Here is a 21393-nt window from a genome sequence, read left to right on the forward strand (position 1 = left end):
CTTTTCTGCAAAGGCTAACGACCTGAGTTCAGTTCCCTAGTGCCCACATAAAGCCAGATGCTACAGGGTGGCACATGCATCTGGAGTTCATTGGTAGTGTCTAAGGGCCTTGACATTCTCCTCCTCCTCCCTATCTCTCTGCTTGTAAATGAATGGAAAAAAGGGGTTTGAGAAAAGAAAAATCAGTTTCTGAACTGTGGACTCACCCTGTTTGTTGCTGGTTAAACTCTAGCTACGTCTTCCTCCATCCTCAGTGCAATTATTGGCCCTGCTGACCTTCACAAAGAAACCTGCCTAATTGATTGGAGTGCCCCGTTAAAGACAGTATGGTTCTTTTGAGTTTCTTGAGATGCGTTTTCATTTTCACTATGATGCGAATCTCACTGCTGCTCAGTCCAGTGGCTCTGAGTTTAAACGAATTCCCCTTCCTCCTTAACTCCCATGTCCCAGGTCGAAGGTTTTGCTTGCTGGTGAGATTTGGTGACGGTGGCTTCACCCACGGTCTCTGGTAGGCACAGCTTTGCTCTGGGGGTACGGGTCCATCTTCCTCGCCCATAGAACAGCGCTGCCTCTGGGTGGTGCTGATGTGTGACATAATGCATGTGCCAAGAACCCTGTCACCTGCCCTGTCGACATCTTCCTAAAGGCTTGAATGTCCCACCTGGGGGCTGGTGGGGATTTCTGTCAGGTAGGTTTTTAGTAGGGGAAGAAATTGAATGGCAGATTGAGTTTTTTTATTTTATTTTATTTTATTTTTGGTTTTTCAAGGTAGGATCTCACTCTGGTCCAGGCTGACCTGGAATTAACTCTGTCATCTCAGGGTGGCCTTGAACTCATGGCGATCCTCCTACCTCTGTTTGTGCCGCCCCCTAACCTCTGATGACGGTGTGCGCGTGTCTGTCATGAGCTGCTGCTGTGCCCACTGACAGGTCCCAGCTGTCAGGCGTTTGTGTCACACTGTGGCCACTGCTTTCTCAGTTACGTAGGGCAGACTAAGCATGGCAGCAGACGAGCAATAGTGCCATGTTGTCATCTTTGGGCACTGGGGTATGGGCAGGCGGTGTCGCTTCTTGGTTTATATTAATGGCATGAGCTTTTTTATTTGTACTTTTTTTTTTCCAGTATTTTTATTTATCTATCTATTTGACAGACACAGAGAGAGAATGAGAATGGGCGCGCCAGGGCCTCCAGCCACTGCAAACGAACTCCAGATGTGTGCGCCCCCTTGTGCATCTGGCTAATTGTAGGTCCTGGGAAATTGAACCTGGGTCCTTTGGCTTTGCAGGCAAGCGCCTTAACCACCTAGCCATTTCCCCAGCCCTCTGTTGAAGTGAATTTATGAGGTCATGCAAGTGTAAGGTAGTCTGAGCTCAGATTGTGAGCTCCTGGTCTCCAAAGTGTTGCGGATGAACACAGAGGCAACAGTGCCTCAAAAGGACGCTGAGCGTGACAAAATTGGGGTCCCAGTGCAGAGTGGGTGTGAGAATAGGACATTGTCTGTAGAAGGCCTTGAGCCTCAGAGAGCAGTGACACATTCTGTTCAGACTGGCTTACGGGGAGAGAATACTGCCCAATAGCAGGAAGCCAGCCAAAGGCAGAAGGCGGTGGGGAGCAGCCGCCGGGCCACCTTCGAACACGAGCAGATGTTACCGCCTGTGCGCTCGGCCTTCTCAGTGGAGAAAATTGCAAGCACGCACACGGAATGGCATGTCCTAAATACCCCGCTTCGCAGCTGATCCTGTTTCTCCTGTGTCCCCAAGTCTCCTGCCTTTATTTTGAGTGACAGCCCAGCGTCGCATCATTTCATGCAGATACTTACCTCAGGGAGGTGACGCTTCTCAGCGCACTGCCTTCATTCCAGAAAATAAGAATTCCTTAAGTGTACATACTACTATCACAGCGGGGCCCTCGGCCATTTCTTCTCATGCATTCCGAGTTTCTCATCCATCTTGCTCGCTGGCATTTGTCTCCTTGAATGTGGATCCAAGTAAGTGACACTTGATGGATACATTGCGAAATCACCTGAAACCTGTAAAACCTATATTTTTGTCCCTTGACAATAAATTCTCATGCTTTTTAGCTTTGAGGCAGGATCTTGCTGTGTAGCCTAGGCTGTCCTCACGTTTGAAATCATCCCATGTTAGCCTCCCAGTACTGGGCTATAGGCATGCACCATTACATGCAGCTAGTTGATACCTTTCTATTGGCTTCTAAAGGCTTAAAAAGAAAATATTTGACAATGAGAAAGGTTGCGGGGGGGGGGGGTGAGAATGAGAATGAGTGCACCAGGGCCTCCAGCCATTGCAAATGAACTACAGATGCATGCACCGTCTTGTGTATCTGGCTTATGTGGGTCTTGGGAAATTGAACCTGGGTGCTGTGGCTTTGCAGGCAAGTGCCTTAAGTGCTAAGCCATCCCTCCAGCCCTAAAGCTTTTTTTTCATTTTTGCTTTTTTTTTAAAAATTTTTATTAACATTTTCCATGATTACAAAATATATCGCATGGTAATTCCCTCCCTCCCCACCCCCACACTTTCCCATTTGAAATTCCATTCTCCATCATATTACCTCCCCATTCGTTTTTGCTTTTTGAGGTAGGGTTTCACTCTAGCTCAGGCTGACCTGAAATTCACTATGTACTCTTGGGGTGGCCTTAAACTCATGGTGATCCTCCTACCTCTGCCTCCCGAGTGCTGGGATTAAAGGCATGCGCCACAACGCCCGGTGAAATATACTATTCTGAATTAACTGTGAGTATTATAATGAAAGTAATAAAAGTTGAATAGTATGACATTTAATTCTTATTGACATTGTATGATACTTCCGCATAATCTTGATAATCAGTAATAACCTTTAAAAAATTTATTTATTTGATTTAATCCCAGCACTTGAGAGGTAGAAGTAGGAGGATCACTGAGTTCAAGGCCACCCTGAGACTACATAGTGAATTCCAGGTCAGCCTGAGCTAGAGTGAGACCCTACCACAAAAACAAAAATATTTACCTGAGGGAGAGGGGCACCAGGGCCTCTAGCCACTTGCAAAAGAATTCCAGATACATGTGTCATCTTTTGCATCTAGTTTATGTGGGTATTGGGGAATTCAACCTGGTCCCATAGGCTTTTCAGGCAAGCACCTTAACCACAGAGCCATCTCTCTAGCCACAGTGATCACCTTTTTGTGGCTGTGAAAACCTGGTGGGATCTCCCTATGGCTACCTTTATTTCTTTAAATACTTCTGAAAACTTGAAGAAATGGTGGCTGTGTTGTGCATCCTGGCCTTAAACTTTGGAATAAGGCTATTTGTAGTGTGGTCCTGGAGAATCACTGGTACTCACATAGGAACTAAAAATAGACTACGCTGTGAAAAAAGCTTGGAGTGATTGAGATGGTGAGAAGAACAGCTGGGCCTGTGGCTGAGTAGTGGAAGCTGGGTGCATATGGGGGAGGGCCGTCCCTACAGTTAAGCAAGTTCATGCCTCATGAGCACGGCAACAACGGGTTATCTTGAGCAGCTAAAATGAACGCAGATGCATCCTGAGAACTTGAGAAAAGCTTCCGTAAATGAATGTACTCCAGATGCATGCACCACCTTGTGTATCTGGCTTATGTGGGTCCTGGGGAGTTGAACCTGGGTCCTGTGGCTTTGCAGGCAAACGCCTTAACTGCTAAGCTAGCAGCACAGGCAAAGGCAAGGATTGGAACAGGACACCAAAATGCCAGCTGGGAAATGGAGTTAGGGGTTTTGTGAAATTGTTTCCAAAAGCTTTAGTGACCACTTTATCTTTAAAAGTAGCTTAGCCCTTTCCAGGCTGAAATTAAGGAATGATGCAGCATTACAATCACCACAGTCATGAAAATGAAAATATCAAAAGTTTCTGAAATCTGCGTTGTATAAAGTTCCAATGTCGAGTGCTTTAGAAAGCTTGATCCTGAGTCAATGTTTGGTTGGGCTTTGGGCTGTGAAGGATAAAGCCACCTTTGTGGGAGCATAGCCACCTACAGCGAGTTCCTCCCCAGTGGTTGGAGCTGCAAGGAATGTGTGTGTTCATGTCTCTGGTCTGTATGCCCAGGTAGGCTGGACTGAGTTCTGCAAACACTAACTGTGTGCCTAATGCATGACAAGCATCATGCTGTAAAAGCAACGGCCTGTTCCTTCCCATCAGATACAGAGATAGTGAAAAAGCATGTGTCTTCAGCAAACTTTGCAGTAAGTCCCAGGGCGTTCAGGAAGGGCCTCTTGAGAGGTGGATCTCCCTGAGTTAAACAGGTGTAAGAGCGACGAGCTGAAGGGCTGGGTTCTGCTTGAAGGGAAACTCAGTTGAATTTGGAAAGGCAGGACTGATGTGTCCAGCTCCATGGCTATTGAGATGAATTACTGTAGCTTAGGATGACACTTGGGGTTGGCGCATGCTTAGCGTCCAGTGTCTAGCATCAAATGAAAACAAAAACCTCTGACTTAGTGGAGAGGCAAGCGGAAAGATTGCCAGTCGGAGAAGTCACTGTCTCCTCCGTACGCAGGCCGGTTTCTGTGTGGCTTGTGCCCAACCTTGCAAGCCAGCCTTGTCTTTTTCCAGGACAGGGCTTTTCTCTCGAGTGGTTTGGTCTGATCCCGTCACCAGCCTTTACTATGGAAGTGGGGAAACCTGACCTGAGGAGGTGGGTGGGTCGCAAACAGGGTTAGAGCCCCCCGCCCCCTGCTTCTGCGTGCTCCTGTCTCCGAGGGACGCGCCGGGTGGCGGTTCTGAGCCAGCATTCCGGCGATGTTCTGTCTGGCGTGGGGGGACGCCGTGTACTTGTCTGCGGTGGGCAGCTGTCCAGGAATCCAAGGACTTTAAAAATAGTGCTGCAGCATTTATGATGGTCTTGAAAAAGGCCTCCATGCTGTTTGTACTTTCCTCTTTCTCTCTTACACACACACACACACACACACACACACACACACACACACACACCACCCTTTCTCTTTCTGATGTGCACATGTGTGTATGTGCAGATACGTGTCCGTACATGGGGAGACCAGAGAACAATCTCTGGTCTCTCACTGGCCTAAAGCTCACCAGTTAGCCTAGACTAGCTGTCCCGGAGGTGCCTGGTACATTGCCGGTCTGTAGCTAACTCCTTGTCATTCCCAGGTCCCTGGCAGGCATGATGTCCCCTACCTGCTGCAGCTCTTTGTCCATTTGAGCTGATGGTTCCGTTCAGACCTCCGACCTGTAGGTCTTTATACCTATACTTTAATCTTGTTGTCTTATTGATAATAACGAACATGTTTTACCAAACTTGTTTTAGAGTTAGTCCTTGTATAGATTACTAAAGTGACGCTTTTTTATTTTTTTGTTTCTCAACTTAGGGTCTTGCTTAGCCCAGGCTGATCCGGAATTCACTATGTAGTCTCAGGGTGGCCTCGAACTCATGGCGATCCTCCTTCCTCTGCCTCCCGAGTGCTGGGATTAAAGGGGTGCGCCACCACACCTGGCTTAAAGTGACACATTCTTACATGGATTCCTTTCACTTGGCAGAGGTGTTCAGGATGGGGAGAAATGCTTGTATTTATGTAAACAATTAGGCTGAAAGGTGCCTATGAACTTCATGGAAGACTTTCTTCCTTTGGAACTGACTCTTATATTTGATAAGACTTTTACATAAAATTCAGCTTTGCGCCTATAACTTAGTCAGATAGGCATGCCATTGCCAGTCCTGTTTGTCAGCAGTGCCCCTTTTTGAGGGCTTAGTTTTTACCCATCTGGAGTCCTATGGGACTTATATTAAAAACTGACTTTAATGAGTTTAGGGAGAGTGAGATGGCCCTGGGCAAGAGGCCACAGATCCTCCCTGGAGTCCTGCCTGGGTGAGGCCGCGTGACTGTCCTCTCCCTTGGTGACTCATCCTCATCTGTGGCCCTCCGGCCTTGTCATCATCACATCCTACTTCCTCATTGGAACTTGTGTTTTCTGAATTTCATGTCCTTGGGGCCTGTTCTCTGCTTCCCAGGAACCAACTACCATTGGATTCTTTCTTTGTGTGTGTGTGTGTCCATATCTTCTAAAGGACCACTAAGATGCTTACAACTAACTGTCTGTTCTAGGGATATGCTGGAAATTAACCAGATCTACTGTTCCATGCAGCATAGATATTTTAAAAAAATTACTTATTTGAAAGAGAGTGCAGGCACGCCGGAGCCTCTAGCCACTGCAAACAAACTCCAGATGTAAGCGCTACCTTGTACATCTGGCCTAAGTGGGTACTGGGGAATCGAACCTGGGTTCTTGGGCTTCACAGGCAAGGGCCTTAACTGCTAAGCCATCTCTCCAGCCTATGAAGCATAGATTCTGAGATGAGTTGGGGTGCCTGGGGGCTTTCTTTAGATCCTGTCATGAACACTCAGTGGCATGGCACTGGCTCTTCAGGGGCTGAGGTAGAACTTAGGGAAACACCTTGATTTAGAAAACAGCATGAGGCAATGGGTCCCCATAGAGGTAGAGCAACGTGTTCCATGTGTATCAGCTGGGCCCTAGGCGCGACCATCTTTCTCATCTTTGTGTCCTAACAATATTTCTGTGTGTGTGTGTATTTTTTTTTTTTTTTTTTTCCGAGGTAGGGTCTCACTCTAGCCCAGGCTGACCTGGAATTCACTGTGTAGTCTCAGGGTGGCCTCGAACTCATGGCGATCCTCCTACCTCTGCCTCCTGAGTGCTGGGATTAAAGGCGTGCGCCACCACGCCCAGCTAATAATATTTCTTGGCTCTGGCTGTTCATAAGACCTGATACCTTTTTAAAATTTTTCTCCACTTTTTTTTTTGGGGGGGGGGGATGTTGGACATTGAACGGTAGGCGTGTGCATGCTGAGCACGCGCTGTGCTGCTGAGCTACGCCTCCAGCCACTTCTCTGCGGTTTTGACCGTGAGTGAGATGGGCATGTTGTGGAGTTGCTGTCCACCCAGCAGCAGCCGTAAAGAAGCAAGAGTTTTTGCTCTTCTTGCGTGTGTGGACAACAGCAGGGCTTCAGTAGGTGAGTCAACAAGCCGTTTAGTAAAAGTCCACCTAAGGGAGAAACACGAGGCCCGGCACTGGAGTGAAACCTTCCATCGAGACCTTTCTGTTAAGTCGGGAGGCACCAGAATAAATGTCTGAAGAGTGGTGTGACTGCTTTGGAAGAAAATCCTGGATACCAAACTGGAGTCATCTCTTTTCATTCATCATATATATATATATATATATATATATATATATATATATATATATACACACGCATATATATATGCATGCACATATATACACACATGTACATATGTGTGCATATGCTGTGTGTATGTATGCAGGGGTGTTACAGTCAGGTTCAGCATTACTGGTAGAAATCACCCAACCAAGAGCAGCTTGTGGGGAAAAAGAGGTTTATTTTGGCTTACAGGCTTGGGGGGAAGCTCCACGATGGCATGAGCAGAGGGTGGACATCACTCCCTGACCAACATAAGGCGGACAATAGCAACAGGAGAGTGTGCCAAACACTGGCATGGGGAAACTGGCTATAATATCCATAAGCCCTCCCCAACAATGCATTGCTTTGAGAAGGTGTTAATTCTCAAATGTCCATCAGCTGGGAACCTAGCATTCAGGACACCTAAGTGTATGGGGCACACCTGAATTGAACCCCCGCAACGTGCGTTTGTGTGTGTGTGTGTGCGTGTGCATGTGCGTGTGGAGATCAGAGATTTGACATGGGTTTCTCCTTCAACCACTCTTCACCTTTTTTCTTTTTTTTTTGGGGGGGGGTTGAGGTGTAGGGGGTTGAGGGTCTTGTTCTAGCCCAGGCTGACTTGGAATTCACTACGTAGTCTCAAGGTAGCCTTAAACTCAGTGACCCTTCTGGCTTGGCCTTGTGAGTGCTGTAATTAAAGGCACTTCTTCCTGGTGGAAGAAGATTGGGGCTTGGCTGGAGGAGCATGCAAAATGCATGGAAAGAGATTTTATTCCATTCATATATATATAATTTTCTTTTTGAGGAAGGGTCTCAATGTAGCTCATGCTAGACCTGGAATTCACTATGTAGTCTTCAGGGTAGCCTCAAACTCACGGTGATCCTCCTACCTCTGCCTCCTGAGTGCTGGGATTAAAGGCATGCGCCACCATGCCCAGATATTACGTACATTTTAAAAAAAATATTAATTTGAGAGATAGGGTCAGATAAAGAATGGGCACACCAGGGCCTCTAGCTATTGCCAATGAACTCCAGATGCATGTGCCATTTTGTGCATCTGGCTTATGTGGGTCCTAGAAAATTGAACCTGGGTCCTTAGGCCTTGCAGGCAAAGCGCCTGTCCCACCCCCTTCCTAAGAATTTCTTCCCAACGTACGGTCTCACTCTTGTCCATGCTCACCTGGAAATCACCATGTAGTCCCAAGGTGCCCTCGAACTCACAGCGATCCTCTTCACCTCTGCCTCCCAGCTCCCAGCGCAGGGATTGAATTGGGTGCACCACTGTGCCCCTGACACACTTTCTTTCTTTCTTTTCTTTCTTTTTTTTTTTTTTTGGGTTTTTCGAGGTAGGGTCTCACTCTGGCTCAGGCTGACCTGGAATTCACTATGGAGTCTCAGGGTGGCCTCGAACTCATGGCAATCCTCCTACCTCTGCCTCCCGAGTGCTGAGCACACATTCTTTTTGATTTCATCCTTCCTGGCCACTCAGGGCTTCTGGGTGTTGCAGTGTCTAGGGAAGAGCTTTCTGGTCACTGGCCAGATGTTGTTTTCTCCAATTTCTCGACGAGGGCAGCTCCCTGTGCCCTTAGTACGCGTCATGCGGTGCCACTTCAAGCTCTTGGCCCTACAGTTCCTTTAAGGCACTTACTTCCATGTGCTCTGACTTGAGACTATAAAACCAGACTTTCAAATTCTGTCTCATGATGCTTTTTCAGTTTTGTAACAGGCTAATCTCTCACTTATTTCTGTGGGGTTTTTAATTCCTTCTCATAATGTTCTGCCCAAGTATTTGTTTTGTTTAAGAACTAGAAGCCTGGTCCTTATTGTCCCTCATGTAGACAGGGGCAGAGAGCCAAGGTTAAATATTTGCATGTCTTTATTAGGCCAACTCGTTTGTGATACCTGCAGTAGCTGTTGGTTTATGAATTTCATTTTATCCTCAGCATATTTAAAAAAAACTGTTACTGGTAGAGGCTATTTGATTTAAAAATTAAAGTCGTTGCTGTCTTCTTCACTTTCTTCTTTTAATGTCCTTTACTGGCTTCCCTGCCTTTGGGGGAGGGCCAACAAACCCAAAGGCATTTGTTTGTGTGACATTCAGGGAATCTTAAACTTTGATAATACACAGACCTAACTTTTTTTTTTTTCTACGTTAATGTGAGCCAGATCATAGCCAGTATTCCGGGAAGTAAGTCAGAAATCAGAAGTTATCAGAAATCAGCTCTATCCTTCTTGTTTTTCAATATATTTTTTTTTTTTAAATTTAAGTCCTCAAGCTAATTGGAATTCAGAACTGAAACCTGGGGTTGGGAGACGGCTTATGTTCAATTCCCCAGTACCCACGTACAGCCAGATGCAAAGAGCGGTGCAGGTGCAGGCGTGTGAAGTGCCTTAGCAGCGGCAGGAGGCCCTCAGATGCCAAGGCCTGTGTTCTTGCACCCCACCACACCCAAGTAAAACTTGGAGGCTCATAAACATTCTTACTGGGGATTTCTTTAAAAAAATTTTTTTAACTTTATTTTTGTTGATTTTTGGTTTTTTTTTTTTTTTTTTGAGAGAGAGGGAGGCAGAGGGAGAGGGAGAGAATGGGCACGCCAGGGCCTCCGGCCACTGCAAATGAACTCCAGATGCATGCGCCCCCTTATGCATCTGGCTGACGTGGGTTCTGGAGAACTGAACCAAAGTCCTTTGGCTTTGCAGGCAAACATCTTAACAGCTAAGCCATCTCTCCAGCCCCTAAGTTTTTTTTTTTTTTTTTTTTTTTTTTTTATATTTGAGAGCAACAGGGAAGGAGGCAGAGAGAGGGAATGGGTGCGCCAGGGCCTCCTGCTTATGTGGAACCTGGGGAATCGAGCTCGAACTGGGGTCCTTCGGCTTCCCAGGCAAGTGCGTATAACAGCTAAGCCATCTCTCCAGCCCCTTACTGGGGACTTCTTATTCAGTCTTGGATTATCTGAATGAACGCAGAAGTGTGATAATTGAGTTAGTACATTGTAAACATATAGTCTACAAATATGATTGCTGCCTTCTTCACTGACACTGCTGTGAGCTTGGAGAATGGGACAGGGAAGGAACTCTTTTCTAGTAGCTACCTGTAGAGTATGTCTGTGGCACCTGTGTACTTGAGTCCCAATTAGAGAATTCTACCCCCCCCCCAACAGGGTTTGACTAAGTTCAGTTTGACCTTGACCTCTTGGTCCTTCAGCCTCCCAAGTGCACCACCACACCCAGGAGGCTTTTGCAGGTTTTTAAATGGTTTTGGGAACCAATAATGATGTCCAGGGTTGCCGAAGAACTGGGCCAGGGGAAGGCGCCACTGCAGGCAAAGGTCGTGGTTCCTGCAGCTTGCGCCAGCTCCACCTTTTCCCTGAATGACTTTTGGTAGAATTGCTGCCTTCAGAAATAGGTGCTTCCTGCCTCTTCACAGTTTGTCTGCTGATTTTGAAGATCCCCGAGCTTTGAGTGGGAACACGTGGCTGATGGCGCTCGGGCCATTAGCGCTGAGCCATGGCCATGGCCGGGAAGGCCAGTGCTTGTGGTCTTCGAGCTTTCTTTGCGGGATGTGTGCTCTGTCTCTTTAGGAGGGAGGATTCCTTGCACATGGGAAGGGCTTTGAAGTGCTGGGCAGCTCCAGAGGCCAGAGAGCGCTGCAGGTCATATAGACACTGCTTATAAGACAATGCTATTTTCCAATGAGAAGATTAAAGAGACAATTGTTGGACATTTTGAATAAAGACATTTTTAGGTACACGTTTTTGTGATTGTAAAGTAAAATAGATTTGCTAATTGATGTCTACTTTAAATAAGTTATTTATGAGAGAGAGGAAGAGAATGGGCACACTAGGGCCTCCAGCCAATGCTAACGAACTCTAGACACGTGTGCCACCTTGTGACTTAACGTGGGTCCTGGGGAATCGAACCAAGGTCCTTTGGCTTTGCAGGCAAAACGCCTTAGCCGCTAAGCCATCTCTCCAGCCCTCAGATGTCTACTTTTAACATTTATTTGGTTAAACATGCCTACATTTAAAAATTAATATATAGTTAGGTGTGGTGGCACATGCCTTTTAATCCTAGCACTCCAGAGGCAGAAGGATCGCTGTGATCACGTTCGGGGCCAACCTGTGACTCTATGCAGTGAATTCCAGGTCAGGCTAGGCTAGAGCGTGACCCTGCCTCCACTCTTGCCCCCATCCCTCCATGAATATATGGTATATTAAAGTCCCCCCCCGACAACAAATTAAGTAAACCATCATTACAGTGAAGAATAGCCTATAGAATGGAAGAAAATCTTGACCCACTATCCATTTGACAGGGAACAAATACCTAGAATCTAGGAAGTACTCAAAGTTCAACATTAACCTCCACATATCTGGTCAATAAGTGGCCAAACAAAAGAGCACACAGATCCCAGCAGAAATAGAAACGGTTGGTGAATATGTGGGGGGAACTCCACAAAACACCTCCATCCTTACTCATGAGGGAAATGCAGATTAAAAGTTCTTTGAAGGCTGGGGAGATGGCTTTGAGGTTAAAGGCGCTTGGGTTCAACTCCCAAGTACCCACATTACAGATGCACATGTGGCACATATGTCTGGAGTTCATTTGCAGTGGCTAGAGGCCTGGCACACCCATTCTCATTCAAATTTTCTCTCTTTATTTACCTATTATCTATCTGTCAAATAATCTTAAAACGTTCTGCTTTGAGATCCTGTTGCACCCCAGTCAGACTGACGATTATAAGAAAGAAGATGACAAATGCTGGTGAGGATGTGAGGAAAGAGGAACCCTTGTTCATCGCCAGTGGGAATGAGAACTGCTGTACGACTGTGGAAGTCAATATGGCAGTTCCTCAAACTAAAAATATCGATATCACATGATCCAGCTACACTGCTCCTGGTGTGTACCCCAAGGGATGTGAACCAGTGTGCCACACACATACATCACTGTGTATTAAGGCACTACTCACAGTGCCTAAGCTAGGGGATCAGCCAAGATGCCCATCAACAGATGAGTGGGGAAAATGTAATCTAGGGGCTGGAGAAGAGGGCTCATCAGTTAAGGGGCTTGCACGCAAAGCCTAGCGACCCTGGTTCAATTCCCCAGTACCCACGCGAAGCAGCACACACACGTGGAGCTTGCTTGCTGTTTCTAGATGCCTTGGTGCACTGGTGCATGCATGTGTACGTTCATGCGCTCTCTGCTTGTAAATAAAATATTAAGAAGAAAAAGAAAACGTAATCTAAAAACACATTGGGGTTTTATTGAGCTGTCTGTAAAGAATAGAATTGTTTGCAGGAAAACTTGGGGGCTGCAGTAATGTGAAGCAAGTAAGCTGGACTTAAATACCATTTTTTCCCCTCCGATGTTGTGTCTAGATAAGGACACCAGCCGGCATGGGAGTAGAAAGGGACTTTGTGAGGAAGGACAGGGTAGGACACGATGCCACGATTTCTTGGTTGAACTGGACTCAGTGACATGTATGACGAAAGCAGAACGAGGGACTACTTGGGAGAAGGTAGAGAGGGAAAATAGGAACAAAACACAGTGATATACATGTGTGAAAATATAATGAAACCCAGTACTTTGTGCATGAACTGAAAAATAACTCATCTGCTTTAGAAATAGTTTACCCACTTTTTTCCTGGTTTTTCAAGGTAGGGTCTCATTCTAGCTCAGGCTGCCCTGGAATCCACTATGTAGTCTCAAGGTGGCCTCAAACTCACAGTGATCCTCCTACTTCTGCCTCCTGAATGCTGGGATTAAAGGTGTGTGCCACCATACCTCACTCACCTTTTAAGCAACATACTTTATTTTTCTATATTTATTTGGGAGAGAATGAATATGGGTACACCAGGGCCTCCAGTCACTGCACATGAACTCCAGATGCATGTGTCACCTTGTGCATCTGGCTTACATGGGTCCTGGGGAATCAAACTGGTCCTTTAGTTTTGCAGGTGAGCGTCTTAGCCGCTAAGCCATCCCTCCAGCCCTCACTTGTTTTCTTTTTTTAAAAATTATTTATTTATTTATTTGAGAGCAACAGACACAGAGAGAAAGACAGATAGAGGGAGAGAGAGAGAATGGGCGCGCCAGGGCTTCCAGCCTCTGCAAACGAACTCCAGATGCGTGCGCCCCCTTGTGCATCTGGCTAACGTGGGACCTGGGGAACCGAGCCTCAAACTGTGGTCCTTAGGCTTCACAGGCAAGCGCTTAACTGCTAAGCCATCTCTCCAGCCCCCCCCCCCTTTTTTTAAATAAAGCCTTACCTTAGGTCTTTACACCTCGGACATCAGTGTGTTCCAGACCCCTTCTGAAGTTTGCAGCAGAGCTGTGCGATGGCCTCTCTTGAAGAAGGTTATTTGCATGTTTTAAAGACAATTAAAAAGCTTTCTGATGCTTTCAAGTGGAATATCATCTCAAGCCACTGGTGCCTATCGGCAGCAGAGTTAAACAGTCTCTTAAACATATAGCCGCAAGATGTGTTTTCATGATTGTGTTTCCACTAACCTTGTTCCCTTTAAGGCGTGGTTTTGGGCCGAGCATGGTGGCGCACGCCTTTAATCCCAGCACTCAGGAGCCAGGTAGGAGGATCACTGTATCACTGTGAGCTTGAGGCCATCCTGAGCTAGAGCAAGACAATACCTTGAAAAACCAAAACAAAACAAAAAAAAAAAAAAAAAAAAGGAAGAAGTGGTTTTGGGGATGGAGAGATGGCTTGGTGGTTAGAGTACTTACTTGCAAGCCTGACTGCCCAGGTTTAAATTCCCCAGTACCCATGTAAAGCCAAATGCACGCAGTGGCATATATGTCTGGATTTCATTGGCAGTGGCAAGAGGCTTTGGAATTCTCATTCTCTCTGTTTTTCTTCTTGCTTGCAAATAATAATGAATAAAATTTTTTTTAAAAAGGTTGGGAGGCTGGAGAGATTGCTTAGTGGTTAAGGTGTTTGCCTGTGAAGCCAAAGGACCCAAGTTTGATTTCCCCAGGACCCATGTAAGCCTGATGCATAAGGGGCCACATGTGTCTGGAGTTCGTTAGCAGTGGCTCGAGGCCCTGGCATGCCCATTCTCTGTGTGTCTATTCTCTCTCTCTGTCTTCTTGCAAGTAAATAAATAAACTTCTATAATTAGAAAAAAAGTGGTCTTTACAAACACTGAGACTTTAAGGACACCTTCATCACAGCTCAGTGTCGAAAACCATTTATCTTGTCCTTGTTTTGTACCTCAGTCCTACTTGTGACCTCTAAGCATCTGAAGCCTGATGTGATGGGCACTGTTTGGAGCCAGGATTCTTCGAATGGGTCTTCGTGGCTCAAAGTAATGAGAAGTGCCGTCCTTGAGAAGACCCTGAAAGAGTCTGTGGTTCCTGCAATCCTCTTTGGGGAAAATACTTCTCATTTTTGGAAAACTATTTGTTTTGTCCAGATCCTTGACCCCCTTTCTCAGGGTTCTGTTTCAAGGAAAAACAAATCCTGTCAGCGGAAGGTTCCTCTGCTGCTATTTGTGACATTGGACTTGGAAAGTAGAATTTTTCCTTCAATGTAACAAAATGGGAAGTGTCTAGAAGGTCATGGGAGAAAACAGTGGAAATTCTCTCTTGCTCCCAGATTATGCATTCCTGGGGGGGGTTGCCCAAAACCAGTTGGAATCCAAGCTTAAAATAATGAGGGCAGTGGAGAATGGACGCTAATTTCCTTGTGTTTTGTTGATACTCAGTTGTCCCCCTCAGTGCTAATTAGCAAGACAAGGCTCAGTGCTTTTACCAGCTTGCTCACTAAAAACTGCTCAGGATGCGCTTAGACCTGTGTCACCTCTTTGTGGAGTCCTTGGCTCTGTCCAGAGGCTCCATTCGCTGGGAATTTATGTCAGAATGCAGTTTAATTTTTTTTTTAAAGACTTGCGTGCATGCGTGTGTGAGTGTGTGCACTACAGTGCGTGAGGGGAAGTCACACACCTTCATTGACACAGGATCTCTTCTGGTGCAAAAGAACCAGTGTGCCCTCCTCTCCCGGCTCTGCCACCCATCGACGTAAGTGCATGGGGACCATAGATATGTGGCATTTTGTTTCTGGCTTTATATGGCTTTGCTGGGGAATTGAATCTGGGCCAGCTGGCTTTGCAAGCAGGCACCTTTTAACTGCTGAGCCATCACCCCAGCCCCTTTGCTCCCCAGCACTGGGAAGTTTAAAAAGTTCCGCAGTGGTTCTCCATGGTAGCATCTCATCTTACAGCAACCTGTTGTTACCGTGAGCAATTTCTTGGAGCTCTGGCTTGGATGGGATTGGCCGCCTAAGAGACCAGCTGATGGGCTGGAGAAGATGGCCTAGCTGTTAAGCGCTTGCCTGGGAAGCCTAAGGACTCTGGTTCAAGGCTCGATTCCCCAGGACCCACGTTAGCCAGATGCCCAAAGGGGCGCACGCATCTGGAGTTATTGTTTTCAGTGGCTGGAGGCCCTGGCGCACCCATTCTCTCCCCCCCCCCTTTCTGTCTGTTGCTCTCAAAATAAATAAAAAATAAACAAAACAACAAAAAAAAAGAGACTAGCTGAGTTTCATGTCCCCTTTCCCCTGGTTCTGGGTATCTGCATGTCCCTCTGGCCTTACTGTGTGCTAAGTAAGTGATTTGCCACTGAGTTGTGTCCTCCAGCCCTCTTTATTTTTTACATTGTACTTTTAGAGTTTAGTTCCTTAGAATTTGGACTTCCAAGTATCTGATGAAGAGGGACTTTGGGCCTGAGTCATCTCTGGAGACATATTGAACCTGCACACTCACCTGTAGCTACTTTGTTCTTGTGTCTTGCACTTTGATGCTCCTGTGGAGTCCGGAGCTGGCTTCTCTTGTGTTCTGAAAGTCCTGTGGAAATACAAGGTGCCACCTGCTCCTCCCAGCGCATCTAGAATCCTAGAATTTTGAAGATAAATGGGACATCAGAGGTCTCCTGGACCAACTTTCTCTTTTTTTCTTTTGGTTTTCAAGGTAGGGTTTCACTCTATCCAAGGCTAGCCTGGAATTCACTATGTTGTCTCAGGGTGGCCTCAAACTCATAGAGATCCACTGCCTCCCTAGTGCTGGGATTAAAGGTGTGCACCACCATACCCAGCTCCAACTTTCTTTTTCCTTTCTTTTTTTGTTCATTTTTATTTTGAGGGTGACAAAGAGGCAGATAGGTAGAGAATGGGTGTGCTAGAGCCTCCAGCCACTGTAAATGAACTCCAGATGCATAGACCACCTTGTGCATCTGGTTTATGTGGGTTCTGGGGAATCGAGCCTCAAACCGGCGTCCTTAGGCTTCGCAGGCAAGCGCTTAACCGCTAAGCCATCTCTCCAGCCCTTGGGCCAACTTTGTAGGGGGAAGTAACCTGTAAGATTGCTTAGGCACAGGCCTCTGCTGGCCTGTGTGGAAGGCAGCCCCAGCAGTACATTAGTCCTTACTGAACTCTTCTCACTGTGATTCCACATTTACTGCTGTATTGCTGCTGCTAACTGGCTCACTTTAAGGTAATAAATGTTTTTTTTCTTCTCTCTCACAGTTCCACTTAAATATTTAAAGCCTGCTTTCATGTTCCTGCTAAATAGTCTTTTCTCCTTTACTCGCATTAAACAGAGATTCTCTCATCTCCTCCTCTTAAGTCATTATAGCATTTTGGTCACATTCAAATTGCTCTAACCCATGCATGAGAGGAGGCTTTTTTGATATGTTTCCATGCTACTATTTAGGTGAGTCTGATGGGACGCAGACAAATGGTTATCTTGTTCGGATTTGAGCAATATGTATAACTTGTGAATGCATTTTTATACTTGGGGCACAGTTGGTGTTTCCTTTGGTTAACTAAAGATCCTAAGGGCTTTAAGCCTATTACTGAATTCACATAAACTGTTCAGACATTCCATACACTTGAGCCATTGCCTCTCAGCACAGAGGCCTTGTAGCTGGCTTGTCCCCTGCAGACTCCACAGTCTCACTTGAGAGCCCCCCCCTTTTAAAAACATTTTGTTTATTTTTATTTATTTATTTGAGAGTGACAGAGAAAGAGGCAGATAGAGAGAGAATGGGCGCACCAGGGCCTCTAGCCACTGTCAAGGAACTCCAGACACATGCACCCCCTTGTGAATCTGGCTAACGTGGGTCCTGGGGAATTGAGCCTCGAAACGGGGTCCTTAGGCTTCACAGGCAAGCGCTTAACCACTAAGCTGTCTCTCCAGCCCTAGAATCCCCCTTTGAAGTGGGAGAGCTGCTTGAGCATTTGTTCCTGCACCCCACCTTCTACCTTCCAACTGCTTACCTGCAAGTGTCTATTTCAAAGGTACAGGGTGAAATGTAAGGACACGGGCTACGGAGATGGCCCACCCATTAAAAGGTGCTTGCTTACAAAGCCTGACAGCCTGGGTTCTCTTTCCCAGCACCCATGCTAAAGACAGATTCCCAAAGTGGCGCGTGCACCTGGAGTTTGCAGTGAATGGAGGCCTTGGTTTCTCTACTCTCTCTCTGTGCTTGCCAATACATAAGTAAAGCATTTAACAAAAGTGAGGGTGCTTTATGCCATGGTAACTCAAGATCTTGATTCTCGTAGGCAGTGTGTGTGACTGAAGGGCCGGGTCCGACTTGGCTCCTTCTGTATCTGGCTGGCTTGGAACCCAGCTGTGCCCATTTGTTATATATTGCCTATGGCCATTTCTGTGCTGTGGTGACAGGGCCGAGGCTTGTAGCTACAAGTCACTCGTTACCTGTCTTTTCCTTTTCTTTCTTTCTTTCTTTCTTTTTTCTATTTCTGTCTCTCAGGATTCATTAACATGCTTTCTGTTCATGAAGCTCTGTTTGTTTCTAGGTAAGAACATCCAAGATCTCTTCCAACTTGAATGTACTTTGGGATTTCTTTTGTTCAGTATTTTCTGGAAATATATGGCTATGTCATTTTCTGTGTGATTATAAAATTGCATTCTGAAGTTATATTTTAAGTTTTTAATTAGGGGTATGCACCAGGGCCTTTAGCCACTGCAAACTACAAACAAAATCTAGATTCATTAGGCACTTTGTTCATCTGGCTTTATGTGGGAATCGAACCTCGGTCCTTAGGCTTTGCAGGCAAGCGCTTCGACCACAGAGCCATCTCCCCAGCCCTAAAACCGCATTCTGCATTTGCTGTTCTGCTTCCTAATAAGTTAGCTTTTCTTAACTGTTGCCTGGGCTGTCTTACTGCCCTAGGGTACTTCTAGACTTAGATGTCATTTGTCTGGGGGGGAGGGAGAAGAATTGTGTTCTGGCGCTAGACAAATAATCAGTCACGCTTGCCACTCACAGGCGTTATATAATATTTCTGTGAAATTATAAAAGGAATGTGAGGTTCCATGGGTCTCCAGTCTATTCTGAGAGCAAGAAGCAAAAAATCCTCACTGCTCAACCAACACTGCCTTACACCAGTCTGTAGTGGCAGCTCCATTGCTTTGTTCCGAGGCTCTGTTCCAAATCCGACTTTTCTAAAAAAACAAAAGTTGCAATTAATTTTAAGCTTTGAGAAAGAATTTTAACTGAAGTTGTGTGTGTGTGCACATACACGCACACACCAGGGCAGCTTCACATGGGTTCCTGGGGAATTGAACCTAAGTTCTAGGTTTTGTAAGTAAGTACCTTTAACCACTGAACCATCTCCAAGTTTCCTAGAGTTTTTAAAAAATATTTTATTTTTATTTATTTATTGAGGGAGAGAGTGAGCAAACATTTGCACATTCCAGGGCCTCTAGCCATTGCAAACGAACTCCAGATGCATGGGCCACCTTGTGTATCTGGCTTACTTGGGTCCTGGGGAATTGAACCTGAGTCCTTAAGCTTTGCAGGCAGGTGCCTTAACCTCTAATCCATTTCTCTAGCTCCCTCTAAAGTACCCCCTCCCCGCAGGTAGATTCTCACTCCAGACCAGGCTGACCTGGAACTCACTATGTCATCTCATGGTGGCCTTGAACTCATGGCGATCCTCCTATCTCTGCTTCCCAAGTGCTAGAATTAAAGGCGTACGCCACCACTCCCTGGCTCCTCTTAAACTTTTTTTTAGTTCAAGAGTTGAATGTACTATGATCTGTTACGGCTTCTAGTTTTGGAGGTTGGCTTCACTTGGATATGGCAAGGCTGAGGGAATCCCTTTTCCTCCTCTTTGGTGTTACTGTTGGAGGCCAGGCAAATTTAGGTATACAACGAACTCTCCAGATGAAGGACACAGCTAATGGCCTAAAGTTACTCATGTGTGAGCCCCTCCTGTTGGTGAAGGGAAGTGTTTGCTGCAGGATAGGGTGGGGTGGGGCTCCAATCCTGGAAAGCCTCCACCGATCTGTAGGACCATTTTCCTCTGGACCCTTGCCTGGGCATCACTGTGAAGGTGTGGGGGGCCGTCTCATGTCTCGAGCCTCCTCCCAAGTCTTCCCTGAGTTCATCTTCTCTAGGGACGTTGATCTGCTGGCTCCCTGTCCTTTCTGTTCATGGGAGGCCTCCCGACTCCTCCCTTGCCTGGAGAAGCTTTACCTCCTGCTCCAGGCCCCTCGTCATCCCCCCTCAGGACTCCTCCTCTTCCTCTGGGTTTTCCTTCCCCAGCCTGCCAGCACCCCACGCGCCCCATCTTGCCATGCGCTTGCGTCCACGTCTCTTGGAAGCGCTCTGGCCCGCGGTGAGCCTCACCTCTGACTTTCTCCTTTCGTTTCTAGAGAAAATCCCCCAGGGCAGATGGAAATCGGTCACCTCCACACACCCCTTGTGCACCCTGGGGCCTTTCCCATGCCTCTTTTGAAATGATTTAGTCCTTCTCCTCTCTCTCCGGATTGTTCCCAGGCCCCATTTCTCAGCTGAGGTGTGCTTGCTGGGGAGAACAGTGAGCAGCCCCCACATTCTTTATGAAGTCAGTGTTCCAAGATAATGACTCCTTTTCAATAACTTGTTTGTACTTTATTTGACCGAGAAAGAGAGAGAATGGGCACTGCAGGGCCTCCAGCCACTGCAGACAAACTCCAGATGCATGCGCCCCTCCCACTTGTGCAGCTGGCTAACGTGGGTCCTGGGGAATCGACCCTGGGTCCTTTGGCTTTGCAGGCAAGCGCCTTAACCGCTAAGCCATCCCTCCAGCCCGATAATGACTCCTTTAGAAGGGAAGCTCTTGACTGCCAGGACAGAGCAGTTCTCCATGCAGTACCGTCACCTCATCTGCGCCTGTGTTCTAGCCTTTCAGTGCACCTTTTGTGGGCTCTTCAAACGAGCATGTAGCCACGCTCTTTTCTCTGATTTTTCATCCTAAAACAAAACAACAAAACAGAAAAAGAAGTGGGTCTTCTATCTTATGGTCCCTTTCAAGAGTCCTCTCCTGCCCTGTCCGCCATGGTCATCCTTCTGGGGAGGTACATTTTCACCTTTCAGATGTAAATCATGTCCTCTTCCCCTTCCCCTCTTGTCCTGTTAATTTAAGAACATATTTTTTATGCCAGGTCAGCCTGGGCTAGAGTGAGACCCTACCTCCAAAAGCAAAAAGCAAAAGCGCACACGTGTGTGTGTGTGTGTGTGTGTGTGTGTGTGTGTGTAGTTATATGTATATATTTAGTTATTTAGAGAGAGCGTGTGTGCGAAGTAAAGAATGAGGAAATGAATGGGTGGGCCATGGCCTTTTGCCACGACAGCTGAGCTCCAGACACAGGTGCTGCTTTGTGCATCTGGCTTTGTGTGTTCTGGGGAATCAAACCCAGGGTGTCAGGCTTTGCAAGCAAGCATCTTTAACCATAGAACCATCTGCCCAGCCCCTATAACAATATTCTTTATTTATCAAAGAGAGAATGAATAAGAATGGGCATGTCAGGGCTTCCAGTCATTGCAAATAAACTCTAGATACATGTGACACAATGTGTTTCTGAGAGAGAGTGGGGGGGGGGGGATGAATTGGTGCCCCATGGCTTCCAGCCACTGCAATTGAATTCCAGTCTGTGGGCCACCTTATGTGTCTGGCTTACATGGGCTCTGGAGAGTCCAACATGAGTCCTTAGGCTTGCAAGCAAGCACTTTAACTGCTAAGCCATGTCTCCAGCCCCTATAACAGTATTATATGTGGTCACTTGCTTACATGGGGTCTGGGAACGATTCCAGAAATCTTTTACAGTCTAGTTTTATTACCCATTATTTGATTTGCAAATACCTTTTACGTCTATCTACATTTTTGTTTCACGTCTTGCCT

The 21393-nt window shown here is 46.5% G+C and overlaps 1 protein-coding gene across 1 annotated transcript in view; it reads left to right on the forward strand.

The window, feature by feature from the left end:
- The window catches only part of Arhgap10 (Rho GTPase activating protein 10), a 316109-nt gene that overhangs the window by 101057 nt on the left and 193659 nt on the right, over positions 1 to 21393 (forward strand). The window lies entirely within an intron of this gene.

Source organism: Jaculus jaculus, chromosome 12 (genome assembly GCF_020740685.1).
Source record: "Jaculus jaculus isolate mJacJac1 chromosome 12, mJacJac1.mat.Y.cur, whole genome shotgun sequence".
In the NCBI taxonomy this organism is placed as follows: domain Eukaryota; kingdom Metazoa; phylum Chordata; class Mammalia; order Rodentia; family Dipodidae; genus Jaculus; species Jaculus jaculus.